This window comes from Condylura cristata, unplaced genomic scaffold (genome assembly GCF_000260355.1).
Source record: "Condylura cristata isolate star-nosed mole 26May11 unplaced genomic scaffold, ConCri1.0 scaffold00018, whole genome shotgun sequence".
Classification (NCBI taxonomy): domain Eukaryota; kingdom Metazoa; phylum Chordata; class Mammalia; order Eulipotyphla; family Talpidae; genus Condylura; species Condylura cristata.
In genome coordinates, this window is record NW_004567119.1 from 10,809,631 (window position 1) to 10,827,161 (window position 17,531).

Here is a 17,531-nt window from a genome sequence, read left to right on the forward strand (position 1 = left end):
AACAAAAAAATCCAGGATGTCTTAAGTACCATGAAACAAGGACTAAATCTAAAAACACCAACATTTTCAGCACTGTTAGTTTTTTTTTTTTAAGTTCCTATGGCTTTCTGTAAAGCTACTTGAAAATTTAAGTGTAAGGCAATAATACAAAAGTTAGTGGCACTAAAAACACAAATAGGCTAACTGGGGGTTGTAGGAGAAACTTCTTGATGCCAAAGTGGGGAGAACCTGCATGTTAATATTGTGTGCTGACTCGGGTCCAATAATTAAAAGAATCAAAGTCAGAACTTAGAAGCAGGACCACAAGAGCCGAAGTTCCGTCCACGCAAAGATGGAAAGGGATGCTGGTTGTCTGCATCATAGTGTCATTGTTCACTATTATGATGTGGTGGGATGTCAGTATGACTTTGAAACACCTTTGCTATCCTTCATGAAAGAGGAAGATGTTGGATGGGAATGGAACATGGGGTTGTTAAGGGTTGTGTTCCCCACTAAAGAGATGTGTTGAAGTCAGATCTCAGAATGTGACCTTTGGAAACTGTCATTACAGACACAATCAATTAACATGACGACGAGGAAAGCAGCGGCCTATGATTGAATATAACGAGTGTCTTTTGAAGACCATGGGACAGACACAAGGGGAAAAGTGCCACAGGACCACAGAGACAGAGACTGTCAAAGGCCGTAGGCAAACCACCTTGAGACAGCTACTTCCCAGATCATGACACTGTAAGTTTCTGTTGTTCTAAGTCACCGACCATGTGCTATCTGCTATGCCAGCCTAGGTAAGTAAAGCAGGTGGGCCTTCTGGGATGCTCAGTAGGTGTGATAAGTCGTTGAGGTGTATACCTCGTGTGCTTTTCTGTATGTCATATCCCAATAAAAAGTTGAGGTGGTTAGAAACCTTGTGAAAGATAGAATTTTGGCTGAGATCAGCCCAGGCTCTACAATTCTAAGGTTTGCAGCACAATGTTTATGTAAGATGTGTACGCCAACCAATCAGTCAACATCTTACATGTAAGTAACCTCTTCCGTCTTAAAACAACACTTTCCCAACTCTAGTGTAAGTTCGATCCTTGCCACCATCCCCCAAGTATGGTGGCTGCCCTATTTACAGAGGTCGGAGTGGGGAGCCCAGCAGCCAGGGTCCCCATAAGTTTAATTCAGTATTAACGCAGGTTATTGGGAAATCTGTTTTTCCCTCCGTCAACTGAGCATAAAAATTACTATATTCCAAGGTTGTATGACTCATATAAAACATATATAAAATATTTTGGAAGATTTAAGGAATTATATAAATATAAGGCATTCAATTATTCTGCATTTACATTTAAAAAGTTAGATCCTTGCCTTCTGCTCTGTAAGTACTTACAGCTCCTAACACTAGGTTCCTTTGTTCTTGTTGGGGTAGATAAAACCTGCCTGACATGTGGTTAGTCAAAGACCTGCCAGGAGGGAAACAAAGGATTGGGGAAATGGCTTTCAGATCCTAAGAAGGATCCAAAAATTGGCATCGAGAGAAAATTGTCTCAGTCCAACTGCTTTATAATTTATCTTCCTCCAGGACTCAGCCTCCCTAGCTGCTGGAAGTCTCTTTCTACCCTTTTTTTTTTTATGTTTCCCTCTTCTCACTTTCTACCACTGTGTTTGCACATAACTTTAGTTAGTTATTAATAACATTTTTAAGAAAGAAAACATTTAAAAGTTTCTTAACCTCGTGATAAATTTCAGATGCTGAGATTTCAGTGATGCAGATGATGAGGATAACAGCTTATTATTACACGTGCAAAACACACAGTCCAGTTCACAAACAAGAAAACTGAGGCTGAGTGGTTGGGTTGACAGTCACACAGCTAGCAAGTCGCAGAGTCAGAAGCAGGTTCACTATTGTCTGGCTATAGTCCGGAAGTGTAACTAAGGCTTGTGCGGATGACGGAACATTTGATTTGTAGGTATTCTACAAACTTCAATACATAGGCAAAAAAAAAAAAAAAAAAAAAAACCCAAGTTTATAGTTGACTCCCAAAACTCCATACTGGAGTCTCATGCCAGGCTCTGCAGATAGAGCAGAAAACAACATAAAAATTGCTAGGTATGTCCTTTTGATGTTGTAAAAAAAACACAGTATTTATCACATCTATGAAAAGCCAGGCTTTCTTTTCATTTTGAATGTTTTATCATTATGGAATAGATTCTAAAAAATACTTACACAACTTTCAAAGCAACACCTTCTTTTTAAGTTTTACTCATCGTCCCACCCCCCAATTACTGACACTGTTGGATTTGGCCTGGGTGGGAGGGGCCTGCAAGTGCCCATCATAATCTATTTTGGGAGTTCTTTCTAGAAGAACTAGAAGTAACTGAATATATCTTTTAAAAATGCATCTTTCCTAAAAATCCTCAACAAAGGCCATGGGTACATCATTAAAGCACCAGTCAGTAAATCCATTAGCAATACAAGAAGTTAAGGAGATTTAAACTTGCGGTCCTCAAGTCACGCTTTTAGACTTGCCAGTGAATAAAAAGCTTGTATTAACTTCCCCAGTGACACTCAATATTTGGATTGATTCATTCTACTTCCCAGCAGAAGGTTTAACCATATTGGTGATTTCTGCAGGCTGGAAGAGATATTCTGTGTCATTCATTCTATCCTATATCCAATCCTCACCTCACATATGTGGTGCATTGCTCAGGGTGCCTTGACAGCACTGACTGACCTCAGACAAATATTGTCACTACCTTTCTACTCACAATATCTAGGGAAAGGCACAAAAGTGCTATGGATGCAAAAAAGGTATCTATCACAGTATTTAGGGACTCAAGGAGAGGTTTCCAAAATATGATGTCTTGACTGAGACCCAAAGAATGTGTAGAACATTCTGAAGAGGGAGTGTCAGGTAGCACGTGCAAACAATCAGGTGTAAGGAGACAGCTGAACTTAGTTTGAGCAAAGAATATAAAGAAGCCACAGTAAAGGGAATGGGACTCAAATGCCATGCCAAAGAATAGGTGGGGACACATAATACAGGCAAGTGTTGATGCCAGGCACCATCAGGCAGGCTAAACACTAAGAATCCAAGGAATATGACAGCCCAGGGTTTCAAAAAAAGTGAGAACTGCTCTGTGATAGCTCCCTAGAAAAAGTATTGCTGGCTGCTGCTAATTTGTATGTACCTGCCAGTGTGTTTGAGGCAAGCCTGCCGTTTTCTTTTCTTTTTTTTAATTAATTTATTTATTCATACAGAACTGGGGTACAGGCCAGAGATGCAGAGGGTGAGAGGATTCACCAGGAACAGAGTGGGGAGCAGAACAGGCAGATCAATGAAGTACACTACTGAGGGGAGCAGCGGGCAGGTCAAGAGCCACGCCATGTGGTCACCTCCGGGGCAGGTGGGGATCGAACTCATGCGAAACTGATTTAAGCTTCTTAGTGCTGTGCTTTAACCCGCTGTGCCAACAAGGAGGGCCAAGCCTGCCATTTTCAAAGGGTTCATGGCTAAATCCAGGAGTGCTGGTATCTCGCCAGTATTTTAAAAACATATTTGAGATCCATATTGAAAAGGAAACTACGTATAGGGATAATAAAACTGATGTACTAGTATTTGAGGAGATAAGTAGTGAGCGAGGGTAGGGGAAGGCACATAGAAATGCACCAAAGGAGGTCTCTGGATGTACTATAAAGGCAGCAGAGAAGCCCGGGACGTGTTAGTCATTTATTCATTTACTGAGCTCTCACTGTGCACCTAGCATTGTGCCACAAACTGGGACACCAATATTAATAACATACAACCTCTGCCCTCAAGACTAATAGATGAAAACAGGCCACGGGAAAAGAGGTTGTATAAGGTATTATGGGAGCTTAGCAGAGGGGCTTCAACTCTGGGAGAGTGGAAGAAAACAGAGCTGATGCTTAAAAGAGAGCTGGTTTCTCACCTCAAGCCTAACAGTTACTGTTATTCCAGGAAGACAGAACATCATCCTGTGTATTTGCAGGATGGCCAGCAGTATCCCTGGCCCTTACTTACTAGATGCCAAACACACTCCCCCCTACCCCCAACTGCTAAAAGCTCTGACAATGCAGTTTTCTGGCAATTCCATTCAGGTATTACCAACTGTCCTCTGGAGGGAAAAATGCTCCCATTTGAGAGGCACTACAGTGGGTGCAACGAAACACAGTAAAAGGATTTATATACAAGGGAAGACGCTGGGTTTCCTTTCAGGTGGTCATGTTGATGGTGACAAATAATGAGATAAAACTGGGGGCTGGATGTAGAGGAGTGGGACAATGGCAGTGATGAGGCAAAAAGAGAGTAGTAAGTACATTTTCTAGCACCAGAACAGTTTCAGGACAGTAGTGCTACAACAGCCACGCCCGATGGAAAGAGTCTTTCTACGGAGGAACACAGACGTTCAGCCATTCTAGGAAAAGGACCTTTACGAGTCAGGGTTTGTAAGTCAAGGACTACCTGTGCTTTTTCAAAGTGATAGTAACTTCAGGACACAGTAAGAAAAAATGTCTTTGACTTTCTGCATTAAGAAAAAAGTTACATGTACTTTTATAAACAAAGCCTGGAGCCAAACCTGGTTTGCTTTTCCAAAGAAAGAGCAACAGTGCTTATGTGCATACATATATGCGAGTGCATGAAACTTTCCCCAGCATACTACACCAGCCCATGAAGGCCACATTTGGGAGAAGTATGGACTATTAAACAGTATTTTGCCACTGGGACAAATATAAAGCTGTAATGCTATGTCCGTAGTGTATAAACACCATCACATTATGTAGGACCAGGCTCCCCCCCCTCTGCTCCCCACTCTGCTGTTCTAGCTGCTACACGTGTTCAGTTAAATTTCTAGGATTTGCTTTGTTCTACTCTTATCTGTTCCTTTGTTTTGTTTCTTTATAGTCCCCAGGAGCGAAAACATCAGGTATTTGTGTTTCTCCTTTGGATTTATTTCATGTAGCATAATCCCTGCCAGCTGTGCCCAGTCTGTGGCAGATGGCAACATTTAATCTTTTTTGCAGTTAAATAGTACTCCACAGTGTACACACACCGCTGCCTCCCTAACGCTCCTCCGCTGAGCTTGTTCCCATAACCTGGCTATTTAACCAGCGCTGCAAAGTACAGATTAGTGCAATTCTGCTTCACTTTAGTGTCGTGGCATTCCCTTGGGGGAGACACTGAGGAATGGAATTGCTGCACCACATGGTTGATTTTAGTACTTTGAGAACCCCCCATGCTGTTTTCCTAGGGGCTGAAGCAGCCTACATTCCTACCAACAGAGTATAAAGTTCTTTTTCCTCTACATCTTCACCAACACTTGTTATTGGTCTTTTAAGTATGGGCCATTTCCACAGGTGTGAGAAGGTTTCTCACTGTGGTTTTGGTCTGTGATTCCCTAATAAGTGATGATGAGCATTTTTCATGCTCCTGCTGGCCATCTGCATGCATCTCTGGTGAAGTATGTCTATTGGCTCTTTTGATGAAGCCAAAATTTGTGGAGCTGCCGGGGTAGCTGAATTATCCTATAGTTTTCATAAACCTAATAGATTCAAGTAGTTGACCATCTGTATTTCATTTGCAATTATTATTCACCACTTACAACCATTCTGCATTTCATAATGCGCAGTTCTTCTCAACCTAATCTCCTACAAGGCTGAAGCAGTAACAAAGCAAAGCAAACATAACAGACTGACCAGCTTTTGAGACAGTTCTATTACCCCACTGAAAACACAGGTCTCTGTCCCTTCAGGTCTTTCTCTCCATGACATTTTTCACAAAATGGGCAGAGCAATCAGTAGCTCTGCAGATTTAGCTTCCTATTTCTGTAGCTTGATTATAAAGGAAATCCAACAAAAGTTTTCAAAGACGGAGAAAAGACTTTGAACTCAATTATTAATAACTACAGTACAGTTAAATTAGAATAGGTTGCCCTGTCCTTCTTTCCCAATTCTCTGTTTTTTTCTTTTTCCTACATATGCATGTCTCGATTCCCTAATTAGACTGCAAATTTCTCAAGGAGAAACAGGCTTCTAGTCTTTTTTATAGGGCAATGCAGTAGAACTGTATCATATGCTTACTGAACTAATGTGAACTCAATTCTACTGACACAGAGAAAGAAATATCATTTGAATAGTACAGGTGATTCCGCCTACAGTCTACTTAATAAGCAAATCCCCAGGAATAAATTTGCTGCCAGTTCTGTTTTTTCTGGTCTCAATTCCCAGTTACATCTTGTTGGATGTGTGTTTTGCCAAAAGTCGCTGGGCCTAATGTTTAAAAATAGGTATTTCTCATCAAAATAACACCCTGACGAGCATCTGGTGCTCAATGACAAACTGTACTGTCTTCTAATGGAACCTGCCTGGTTTGTCTTTTTAAGAGATGGTGCATTAGATCCAGGGAAGCGCCTCATTTAGCAGTAAATACTGTTTTTAAGTGTCAATTTAGGGATCTGCAGAGATAAATATGCGTATTGAAAACTTCTCATTGAGCATTATTATTAGATATTTTTGAGATAAGTAACTCCTTGCTAAGAAGAAACAACACTGGCGTGCTGCTAAATTTCAAACCATGACTAATACATGAAAATATACAATGATGTTAATAAGGTGTAATGTTACATGGCATAGAGCAGGCACAGCTTAGTCTGAGCCAAGGTATGGGGCATCTAAGAAGGTGACATTTACAAAAACATGAATCAACATCTTTAACCTCTTCAAATGTGAACACAAAAAGGTTGAGAACTGTGGGTCTAATGTTAAACTGTGTTCAATAAACACCTACTGAATCAACCACGGAATTAACCAGAATAAGTCACACCTCCACAGGCAACCTAAACTGATCTATAAAGAGAGTTTATGCAGAAAACCTAGAAAGAAAAACAAAAACCTAGAAAGACTAAAAGAGGTAATATCCAATCTCTTTTCTGGACATAGAGAAATACACAGTAAGATTAAATTTTGTGATTATAAGTTTTTGCTGGCAAAAGGCTTAAAAAAGGGAAATCCATTATATGCTATACAGGACAGAAGAGTAGAATTCGGTGTGTCTATGGAAGCTTAAGTTTGAAACATCCACAATACCTAGACTCATTTTTCCTTTTTTTAATTAGCTGATTGCTGTATTTTTGACCAAAAAACAAGTGTGGACGTAACTGTTTAAAGTCAATTTTAACTTTCAATCAAGAAAAGGTAATGCTTCTATTCCAGGCATCATGCCACAGAGTCTGTCTGTGAGGGCGTCACTGCGCAGTGAGCAGCTGCAGACACGAGAACAGCTCACAGTCAGTAGTTCTGCTTGCTTAAACGCAGGACTTTCACATATCTTTTGCCTTGCATGGAAGAATTTGGGTGTGTTATTTCTTCTACTAAGGTACGAACTCCCTCAGGCAAGGCACACAATGACGTTGCCTACAAACCTTAAATTAAAAAAATAATTATGACAATTTTTAAAGTCCTCGTGGTGCATTCAGATTGCAGGTCATACAGTACTTTGGTTCACATGTGAAGAACAAGTCTGTTAAAAACAAATGACTCATCCAATCACACCCTATTTAACAATGGTTTTTAAGGGATGTAAAGCGATGTTTTTAGGGGCAAAAAATCTCAAACTTTCCCCCAAAGCCTGTCATCCGGTTTCAAAATCTGTATGCAGAAGAGCTTCCACCACAAAGAGCTGACATGTCCCTTTGAGGACTTTGTTACGGTTGGTCAGAGGAAACCGGGCATAAACCCCCTGTGACAGACATGAGACTTGCAAGTACTTAAAAGAGAAATTAGGATGCAGGAACCTGTTGAAAATACAGTCTCAGTGGTCACAACCCAGGAGAAATTAAAGGTAGGCATTTTCTACACCATAGTCCATATGAAGAATCATCATAATATCTCTATAAGCAGCAGCAAACATCACGTGTAAGTCCCCGGTCCAAGAATTTAAAAAAATATAAACTAATAAAAACTGTGGAAGCAAAGAGAAGGAAAAGTTTCTCATAACACACCATTTTTTTCATGTATCTGGACTAATCTGCTCTACATGATGTTAGTTTGTATTTTACAAAACATGCATAAATATTCTTTTATGTTGATTCTCACCAGGACATATGATCTATTTTTCTTTTTTCTATTATGCAAAATAGTAGAATGCCAGATGGAAAGAGATCAGTGACACACACTGCTTCCTACATGTGCTACAGGCAGCCAGAGGCATACCTGGAAACACTTGTATCAGATCACAGAGTTCACAATTTTAATAAGTGGCTCTTAATTCTAACATTTCTGCCCCTAGCTTTAGTTGTATTTTTATTCCTTGGTGCATGAACAAATCTAATGTTTTTAAAATAACAGGTTAATTTTATTTCTCTGGAGATGCTGACAAGCAAAGGATTAGGACATAAGTCCCTGACAGTATCTGGCTAATAGATTCGAATTTTAGGACACCCAAAAGACACAGGATAGATGGAGGGAAAAAGGAAGTAGACTCCCTACACAAGCTGCTAAGTCTATCTGGAAAAAAGTGGGAATTAATATTTCAGTGAAGGTATAACCAGGGAAGACCAAACGTTTTGGTTTTTTGGCATCATCCCTAACTCATTAAGAATCATTCATTATTGATGGGCCCTCCCTGGTGGCGCAGCTGGTTAAAGCGCTGCACAAAGAAGCTTAAGCCACTTCTGCATGAGTTCGATCCCCGCCTGCCCCGGAGGAAATCCACGTAGCGTGACAGACCTCTCCTGACCCGCCCGCTGCTCCCCTCAGCAGTATACTTCGTTGATCTGCCTGTTCTGCGCCCCACTCTGTCTCTGGTGAATCCTCTCACCCTCCGCATCTCTGGCCTGTACCCCAGTTCTGTACGAATAAATAGATAAATCTTTAAAAAAAAAAATCACTCATTATTGAAACCTAGGACATGTAAAGGTGCCTGGTGAGCCCTCATGATGTGGCAATCAAAATCACAACCAAGACTCATAAGTTCCAGATACAGCTAATAATTGAAACTGGTCTAGCAACAAAATGTTACCCCCAAAGACATGTGCACATTTGGGGAGATGCCTTAACTTGGATTGTGGTAGTTTTGAGGCCAAATTCATCAATTAACCAGTTTAATATTCTCTTGCCAAAAAACCCCACAGAGGTTTTTTTTTTTTATTAGACAGAGGGAAAGAAAAAAGTGAAGAACATTATTTCAAGTTTCTCCATTCTTTATAAGATTAAAATGAAAATGCCAGGCCCTCCCTGGTGGCGCAGCTTGTTAAAACGCAGCACTGCAAGCTGGCCACAGCCGCTTCAGAGCAAGTTCAATCCCAGGGCCCAGAGCTGACCCAAATGGCCCGGCAGACCTCTCCTAACACGCCTACTGCTCCCCTCAACAGTGTACTTCGTCAATCTGCCTATTCTGCTTCCGCTCTGTCTCTAGTGAATTCTCTCATCGCCCCTGCGCCTCTGGCCTGTACCCCAGTTCTATATGCATAAAGAAATGAATCTTAAAAAAAAAAAATGAAAATGCCATGAGGAATTCACTTTTTCAGTGGTAAAATAACATACCTTAAGCATATGAAACTGACAAAAGCATCATCATTCATTAATGTTTTGTTTCTTCAGCTAATAACCCAGAAATGGAACCTTCTGAGGAACACCCCCCCCAACCCTGCCCCACTCTTTTCCATGGCTGCTACACACCTTACGTTCGCACCAACAGGGCGCAAGGGTTTGCTCTTCTTCACTTCTTGTAACACTTGTCCTTTCTGGTCTTTGACAACTAGTGAAGCTGACCACCACCTTCCAAGTGCACACAGGCCATCTGCAGAGCTTCTCTGGGAAAATGTCTATGGAGAGTCCCTGACTCCTTTTTAATTGGGCTGTTTATTTTTTTACTATTGAGTTGTATGAGTTCTTCATATTTCTTGGAGATTAGCCCTTTATCAAATAGGTGATTTGCAGTTAGTCTCTCCCATTTGGTAAGTTGTCTTTTTATTTTATTGACAGTTTGTTCTGATGTGCAAAGGTTTACTTTAGCTTGATGTAATCCCTCCTGTTTATTTTTGCTTTTGATGTTAAATCAAAAAACAAACAAACAAAAAAACCAAAATGCTCATCAACCACCAAGACTGATGTTAAAGAGTTTACCACGGTGCAGCTATTTTAAAGCTAGGTTTAAATGTTTCTACTAAAATGAATAAATTATTTAAGGTCCAATAACTTGGTGAATGCCACTCTACTGAATGGAGATGAAAGTGGACATCCTTGTCTTGTTCCTGACCTTACAGAAAAACTTTCAGTTTCTCATCATTAAGTACAATGTTTGGCTGTGGTTTTGTCATATGTGGTATGCAGAGAAAACAAACATGAACTAAATAAAACAAAAACAATCATTTGAACTATAAGACCCATTAGTGGTCACCAGAAGGAACGAGAAAGGTGGGGTGGGTAAGAGGGGGAAAGAGGGACAAGTGTAGGGTAAAAGGCAGTTTTGGATTTCAGCAGAGACCTTAATCAAGTCTGTACACACGCTGATTCCCAGTGATGGACACCTAGCACTTACATAATGTCATAGTACAATGTTACTTTAATAAAAAAAAATTAAATAAAAAACACAATCTTTTGAAAGGCATTTACTTACTAATAAAACCAAATGTGACCTTAAAAAGTTATTTAACCAAACCCTTCAAACACAGGCAATTCTTAAAAAAAGTTTCTTTCTGTCACAGTCAAAGGTTTTGACCAAGATGTACAATGGAACAGAAACAGCTGAGTTCATTCTAACAACACATGTATTTGTTCTCCTCTGGGGACTGGAACAGAAACTTCAACAGTGTGTAGGCACAGAACTTTCACTGCAAGTATTCAACAATTTCTCCATTACATAAGCATGTGAGCAGTGCTCCCACCAGCTAATGTCTAATTTTTGCAAAGTCACTGGAAAACTTTTTCCACTGGATACAAAGAAAATATTTGGTAATTCAAGAACATTAAAGACATTTAAACTTATTACGAACAGTTCAATGAAATTATCCACCAGGTATAGTAAATTTGTAAATTAGAGTCAAAAGAAAAGCAAGTACACACATGTTTGAGGATACATTTAATAGCATGACTCGTCACTGAGCTGCAGACATTGAACACAAGTGCCCCCAAGCATGTCCTTCCATCTTTTTAAGATGTTCTGAAGTGTCACAGAAAGTAAATAATCCCCCTATGAGCATCAGAAAGAAGCAACAAAGGAAAACAAGAAAATGCAGAAGAGACTGTAGCAAAGAATGGCAGGTGGGGGGGAGCTGAACCAAAGAGGTGAACAAGGCTTCCAACAGCCCCCAGGAGGGAGCTGCCTGAGGTGTGATGAAACCCACAGGGGTGACCTGCGGCACCACAGCAGAGGGCTGTTTCCGACTCTACGCATCCTCTCTTTCCCCTCACACTGGGGGATGGAGGCCTTCTATTAAGTCATTCCTTCCCTGTGCTCCTGCCACCGGCTCTCCCCACTGTGAGATGGACCAATGAGGTGAATGGCAAAGCAACAGAACATGACCAACTGATACTGGAATTTGCGTCCATTAAGGTAGATGAACCGATCTGGAGATGACTGTCTATGATGTCTGTACAGGAGAAAAATCACATAATGGAAAATACAGTGGAACAGTCCATACAGTGGAAAACCACATTATGTGTCGCTGTATGACTCTCCCCAGCTTCCCCATCAGTGGCAACAGCTTACAACGGGCCATGGTGGGAATATAAATACCACAAAAATTGGCAAGCCAGGTTTAATTTACTTAAGAAACACTTAAGAGAGTGATGAAGAAATGTTAATAAAGCCGGTTCAACATCAAAGCATTGTGTTTGTAGCTATTACATTATCAACAGCACCCCAAAATGGAGGAATTATTTCTCCAATATTTGAAAACTTTCCCCTGAATCAGCAAAGTTGTTCAGGTCATTAACAAAAGTGGTAGAAATTCTAACATGACAATTTCATCTCGCTTATTAATAGAAACAAAAATGTCAACCAATATGCATATGGAATTATACTCAGAGAACTGGTGTTCAACATTTATCAGTACACCACTAGATATTCTCAAAATGTTCAACAGTTGTCTCTAACAGGTATAGAATTATGGTTTCTTATCTATAGTTTACAGGCCTTATATAATGGCCAGCATTACTTTAATAATTTGTAAATTCTTTTCAAGAAAGATTTGTGATGGCAAAAAAAAAATAAAATAAAAAATGAAAATAATTGATTCATGTCAAATTCATGATCCTTGAATATAATTCCATTCAAACTAACAGATCACTTTCTGAGAATGACAGGCTGAGATCAATCTACAGGGCAGAATCAATCTACAGGCCAGAATCTTATCATTAACAGGAATAGGATTCTTAGCATAATCCTAGCAAGAACTTGAAACAACTTATGAAAACAAAGTGATCTATGAATTTCACAAAGCCCTATTGCTCCAGCATAAAAAAAGGAACATAAACATTTAGAATTTAAAAGTCATTAATGTAACTGTTAAATCCTTACAGTCTTCTATATCCCTAGAACTCTACACGCTAGGGGCAACAGTAAAAATGACAAACACCTACAACTGAAAGAGCTTAAAATTAAGTGGAGAAGACAAAAAAGTAGAGAGATAAGTTTGTTGTTGTTTTAAGCAGGAAATTATAATAAAGATAAGGAAATATAGAACAACCTCAGGCTATCTTTAAAATATCACAAAAATAGAACGAAGCATAAAAGTCATTCAAATAGAATACAACTGGAAGAGAGGGTAAATTGTAACCAAACTTTAAAAATAATTAGCTTCTTAGTGGCAACATTGTGCAGCTATGAACAGTGACATTTACCTCCTTGAAGCTGCCAAAGCCAGAGTCACTCCTCAAACTCCCGGCATCGGCATTTTCAGAACAGGCTTGGCACGAGAGCACAGGCCTAATGCAAACGTCTGGTAGCGCTTAAGTTCACCCTGCTCACACCCGGAAGCAACGGCTATGTCACCCTAAGAATGTCTATGAAATATGCTGGCTGTTTCTTGAGTCCTCCTGTCCCTTCCTATTGTTAGAATTCCTTTCAAAAGAAAGTATCTGATTGGGGGGAGGAGGGGTGTAGGGGGAAATTATTAGTTAAAATGAATGTGTGACTGTATAGATGGATGGATAGGTAGATGGACGGATAGGTAGGTAGGTAGACTTATTTTCTTAACAATCTTACTTGGAAAAAAGAAGCTACATTGGCCCTCCCTGGTGGCGCAGCGGGTTAAAGCACAGCACTGAGAATCTAAAGCCGCTTCCGCATGAGTTCGATTCCCGCCTGCCCGGGAGGTGACCACATGGCGCAGCAGACCTCTCCTGACCCGCCCGCTGCTCCCCTCAGCAGTGTACTTCGTCCATCTGCCTGTTCTGCTCCCTGCTCTGTACCTGGTGACTCCTCTCACCCTCCGTGTCTCTGGCCTGTACCCCAGTTCTGTATGCACAAATAAATAAATCTTAAAAAAAAAAAAAAAAGCTACATTACTTAAGCATTCCCATTAGTGTTGAGCCCCACCTGTCTAGACAACAACTACACCCCTACTTTATTGAAAGAGCAGCAGACAGAGGCGGCCTTTCCAAGCACCTGAGCTGACGTTCCAGAGCGGCAGGTTTTCCTTCCAGAGCAGTACTCTGATGCAACCAGGTTGTGCTTTTTCTAGGAAATAGTTGCTTGAGGCTGAGTTGAACCTAGTCAGAGGCTATTTGGAATTCTTCCTGGAATTTCAAAAAAAGGAAGCGAAGTACGTGGAAATGAGAGAAAAGAGAATGGAAACTGTTGGTGGTGGATTTAGAATCTGAGATGCTTCAGAGCTAATTCCTCATCAATCTTGAGGCCACAACCCTGACAAGAGTCAAAGAAAGACTGCTGGGAGGGGTAGGGATGGTGGGGGTGGGGGTTGCGGGGTGTGTGTGTGTGTGTGTGTGTGTGTGTGTAGTCCTGTCCTGTGCCAGGACAGTCAACAGCAGCAACAGCAGTTACCCATCAGCACTACCAGCACCTCTCCAGAAAGTCAGCTGGGGGAAGCAATTCTGAGCAGGTGGCGAGGCCCCTGGGTGCGTCTGTAACCTAAGAAGACAACCGTCCTCCAGTTGTGAAGGTGAGCAACACAAAAATATAAAGCAACACACAGCTCATCTGTGGATGTTTGCAATTAGAATCCAAAAAGATTGTCTTTCTAGTTGTCCTAATTCACTCTGAGATGAGGATGTCATCTCAAATCAAGGATGAATAGCTGTCCTCAGGTGGAGAGCCCAACTCACAGCATCATAAACTATGACACAAGTGCTCTGGGTAGACACACGACGAAGGAATACGGAAGCCACCTTGTTGGCTTTTGCCCTGCAATGTCAAGTTGTCCAAGAAGTAATTTTAATGTTAATATAAAGACTTTGTATTATAAATCCTTTCAACTCTGCTATTTCACTAGAAATGTCTGTTTTCAAACTAACTTTTTTTTTTTTTAAGTTTTATCCATACATACATACAGAAATGGGGTACTGGCCAGAAGTGTGTGGGGGTGAGAGGATTCACCAGAGACAGGGTCGGATCCAGAACAGGCAGGTCCACTGAAATATACTGCTGCGGAGAGCAGCAGGCAGGCCCAGAGAGGTCTGCTGTGCCATATAGGTCACCTTCCTGGCCAGGGATTGAACTCATGCTGCAGTGGCTGTGACCGCTTCACAGTGCTATGCCCCAACCCACTGCAGCACCAGGGAGGCCGTCAAACCAGCTTCCTATAATAATGATATTTCTCTAACTGAAATAATTCAAGTTGGTCATTTTATCTTATAGTAGTAAAAACAGAATAAAACCTATTTACCCTGGTAAAATTGAATTGCAGCAACTTATTTTGTCATAGTGCCTTTGCAAGCATCGTTTGGGAGAGGATCTTTTTCTTAAAGTTGTAAATTTTGTATTCATTTTAGATTGACAGAAAAGTTATGAAGAAAAGGGGGCATTTTCATGTACCCTGCACAATCTCCCTTTTTTCACATCTTACACTCTTGTTACAGGAGTCACAGTTGTGTTTATAAACACTCTGATCATACAAGCTCTCCTTGTCATGTATTATTTGAAAGAGATTCCAGGAGATACTAGGAGGGATCTCCCTACAGGAATTACCGCCATAATGAACATAATATTGAGTTTATGACATTGTTCTCTGGAGCAACAAAACCCAAAGCTTTTTGAAGAATGAAAGAAAAAGGTCTATCATAGGGCTTGTCGCTTTGTTTAGTTCCACATACAGACAGTATATTTGGGGAGATACTTCACAAAGAAGAAATAAATATACTAGTAAAAGAAAGAAAAAATTAGGAGAAGGCCCTCCCTAGTGGTTCAAGGGGTTAAAGCACAGCACTATGGAGCTATGAGCATCTGTTCCAATTCCCTACATTTAGTATAAACCACTTCAGTGCCGAACACAGTGCTTATCAAACACATAAACTACTTGAATACTGAGCATAAGTGAATCCTACTTTCAAATAAATCATTGTACAGGAAGTTCAAAATTTCTGTTTGATGTCAAGTTTGCATTCATCAATGTTACATGAAGATGTAATTTTTGAGGTCATGAACCTTCTGACCATAAATGCAAGTTGTGTTCTTTTTTGCCTAAAGCTTTAGCAGAAAAAAAATCTGTGGGAAATTTGATTATTTATGTACTGCAAATCAACCCTCTTCTTTCTGTAAGTAGAGGATCAAAGAGAAGAGGGCAGAGCTTTCCACACACGGCATCTGCGTGCATTAAGTGAACTCACAGAGAGAGGGCTGATAGGGCTCAGGACCAAAGATCCTTCTAGTATTGTCAGGCACAGAGACCGAACTGTGTGAGTTCTTAGATCCAGAGTTCAGTTTAGCCTTTCTACTCCTCACTTTGTGAACACAAGCACATCATCCAGTATCGGTCTCCACATCTATAATATAACATTATTGGACTGGATGATCTCTACTTCACCCACTGCTCTAAAAATTTTTAATATAAAACCTAAAAAACAACAAGGCCTCAATTTAAATGCTACCTATATGTGAATTATAAAGAAGCAAAACAAAACCAAGATACAGGGAACTGACTGATGGTTACAGAGGGGAAGGAGGCTGTGGGGTGGGTGAAGTGGGTGGAGCGGTCAACCGTACAGTGATGGAAGAAAACTAGGCATGGGATGGTGAGCACGAAGAGTGTGGATGGCCAGTTATAATGAGGCATACCCGAAATGCACATCACTCTACAAGTCGTGTTAACGCAGTAAAAATTTATTTTATAAATGTGGGTATGGAAAAATAAAATACGTGTGAACACTGGGGAAAATTCTACTTAGTAAGAACCAATTAGTTGCTCTAACCAATGAAGAAACTTGATAACTAATTTATTCCAATGATAATGGCTAACTAATTGGATATCCTTCTAATACCTTTTATCTTTTAACTTAAGCCACACCTCTAGCTTTAGCAGAAGATACAATAGTGTCCCAATTCTTAAAGATTTATTTATTTATGCATCCAGAACTGGGGTATAGGCTAAAGGTGCAGGGGCAGTGAGAGGCTACACCAGAGACAGAGTGGGGAGCAGATCAGGCAGACTGATGAAGTCCACTGCTAAGGGGAGCAGCGGGCGGGTCAGGAGAGGTCTGCTACGCCCTGTGGGTCACCTCCGGGGCCAGGGATCGAACTCGCACTGAAGCAGGCTGCAGCCAGCTTGCGGTGCTGCATCCTAACCCGTTGCGCCACCAGGGAGGGCCACAATAGTGTCCCAATTTTACAGATGAGGAGAGAGTTTATACAATTTAAACAGCCAAAGCCTCTGCTTGTGAATGCGGACAGAGCTGGGGTGTGGACATGGACGATGTGCCTCCGCAGCTGGAATTCTTGACTGTTGTTGCTTCACTGTCTCACAAGAAGTTTACTTATAGCCAAATGTTGAGAGGAAAACACACAAAAACACTTACATAAGTGAGAACTGTGCATAAATATAAAGGAACCTTGAGAACTTGTCTACTTTGACTGAACATCCCGTGGCTGAAAGGTTTAAATCAGAAGCGATGGTAGAAGGCGGAAGGGTCTTGACAATTGTTAGAAAATGATTTAAGACTTTTTATCATTTGGGGGATTATTAACAGTAGATAACATGCCAAGGAGTACATGCAAATGAGGACTTGGAAATTCATGAATCTCACCGTATTTTGTGTTGTTTTAGGAGACCCTATATTACAGAGTTTATTTTTTCCCTTTGTTGGCAGAAGATGACAATAAAGGCTTCTATTACTCGCTAAGGCACAGATTTGCTGTCAGTGCTCATAAAACCAGCAATACATTTCCCTCATCACACCATATATTATATGGCAGGGATAGGGCTTGTACATAAAAAGTTTAAAGCACTACTGTTTTTTTTCCAACATATTCATGGAATCCTAACCTTTAGTACAAATAAATCCTAGATCCTAGGCTATATAGTCAGAGACAGTCCTAAAGCCAGTGTAAAAGCGTTAAATATATAATTTTTATTTT

At 40.6% G+C, this 17,531-nt stretch overlaps 1 protein-coding gene across 2 annotated transcripts in view; it reads right to left on the reverse strand.

The window, feature by feature from the left end:
• SH3D19 (SH3 domain containing 19) overlaps nt 1–17,531 on the reverse strand; it is a 78,736-nt gene that overhangs the window by 50,163 nt on the left and 11,042 nt on the right. The gene's annotated exons all lie outside the window — the stretch shown is intronic.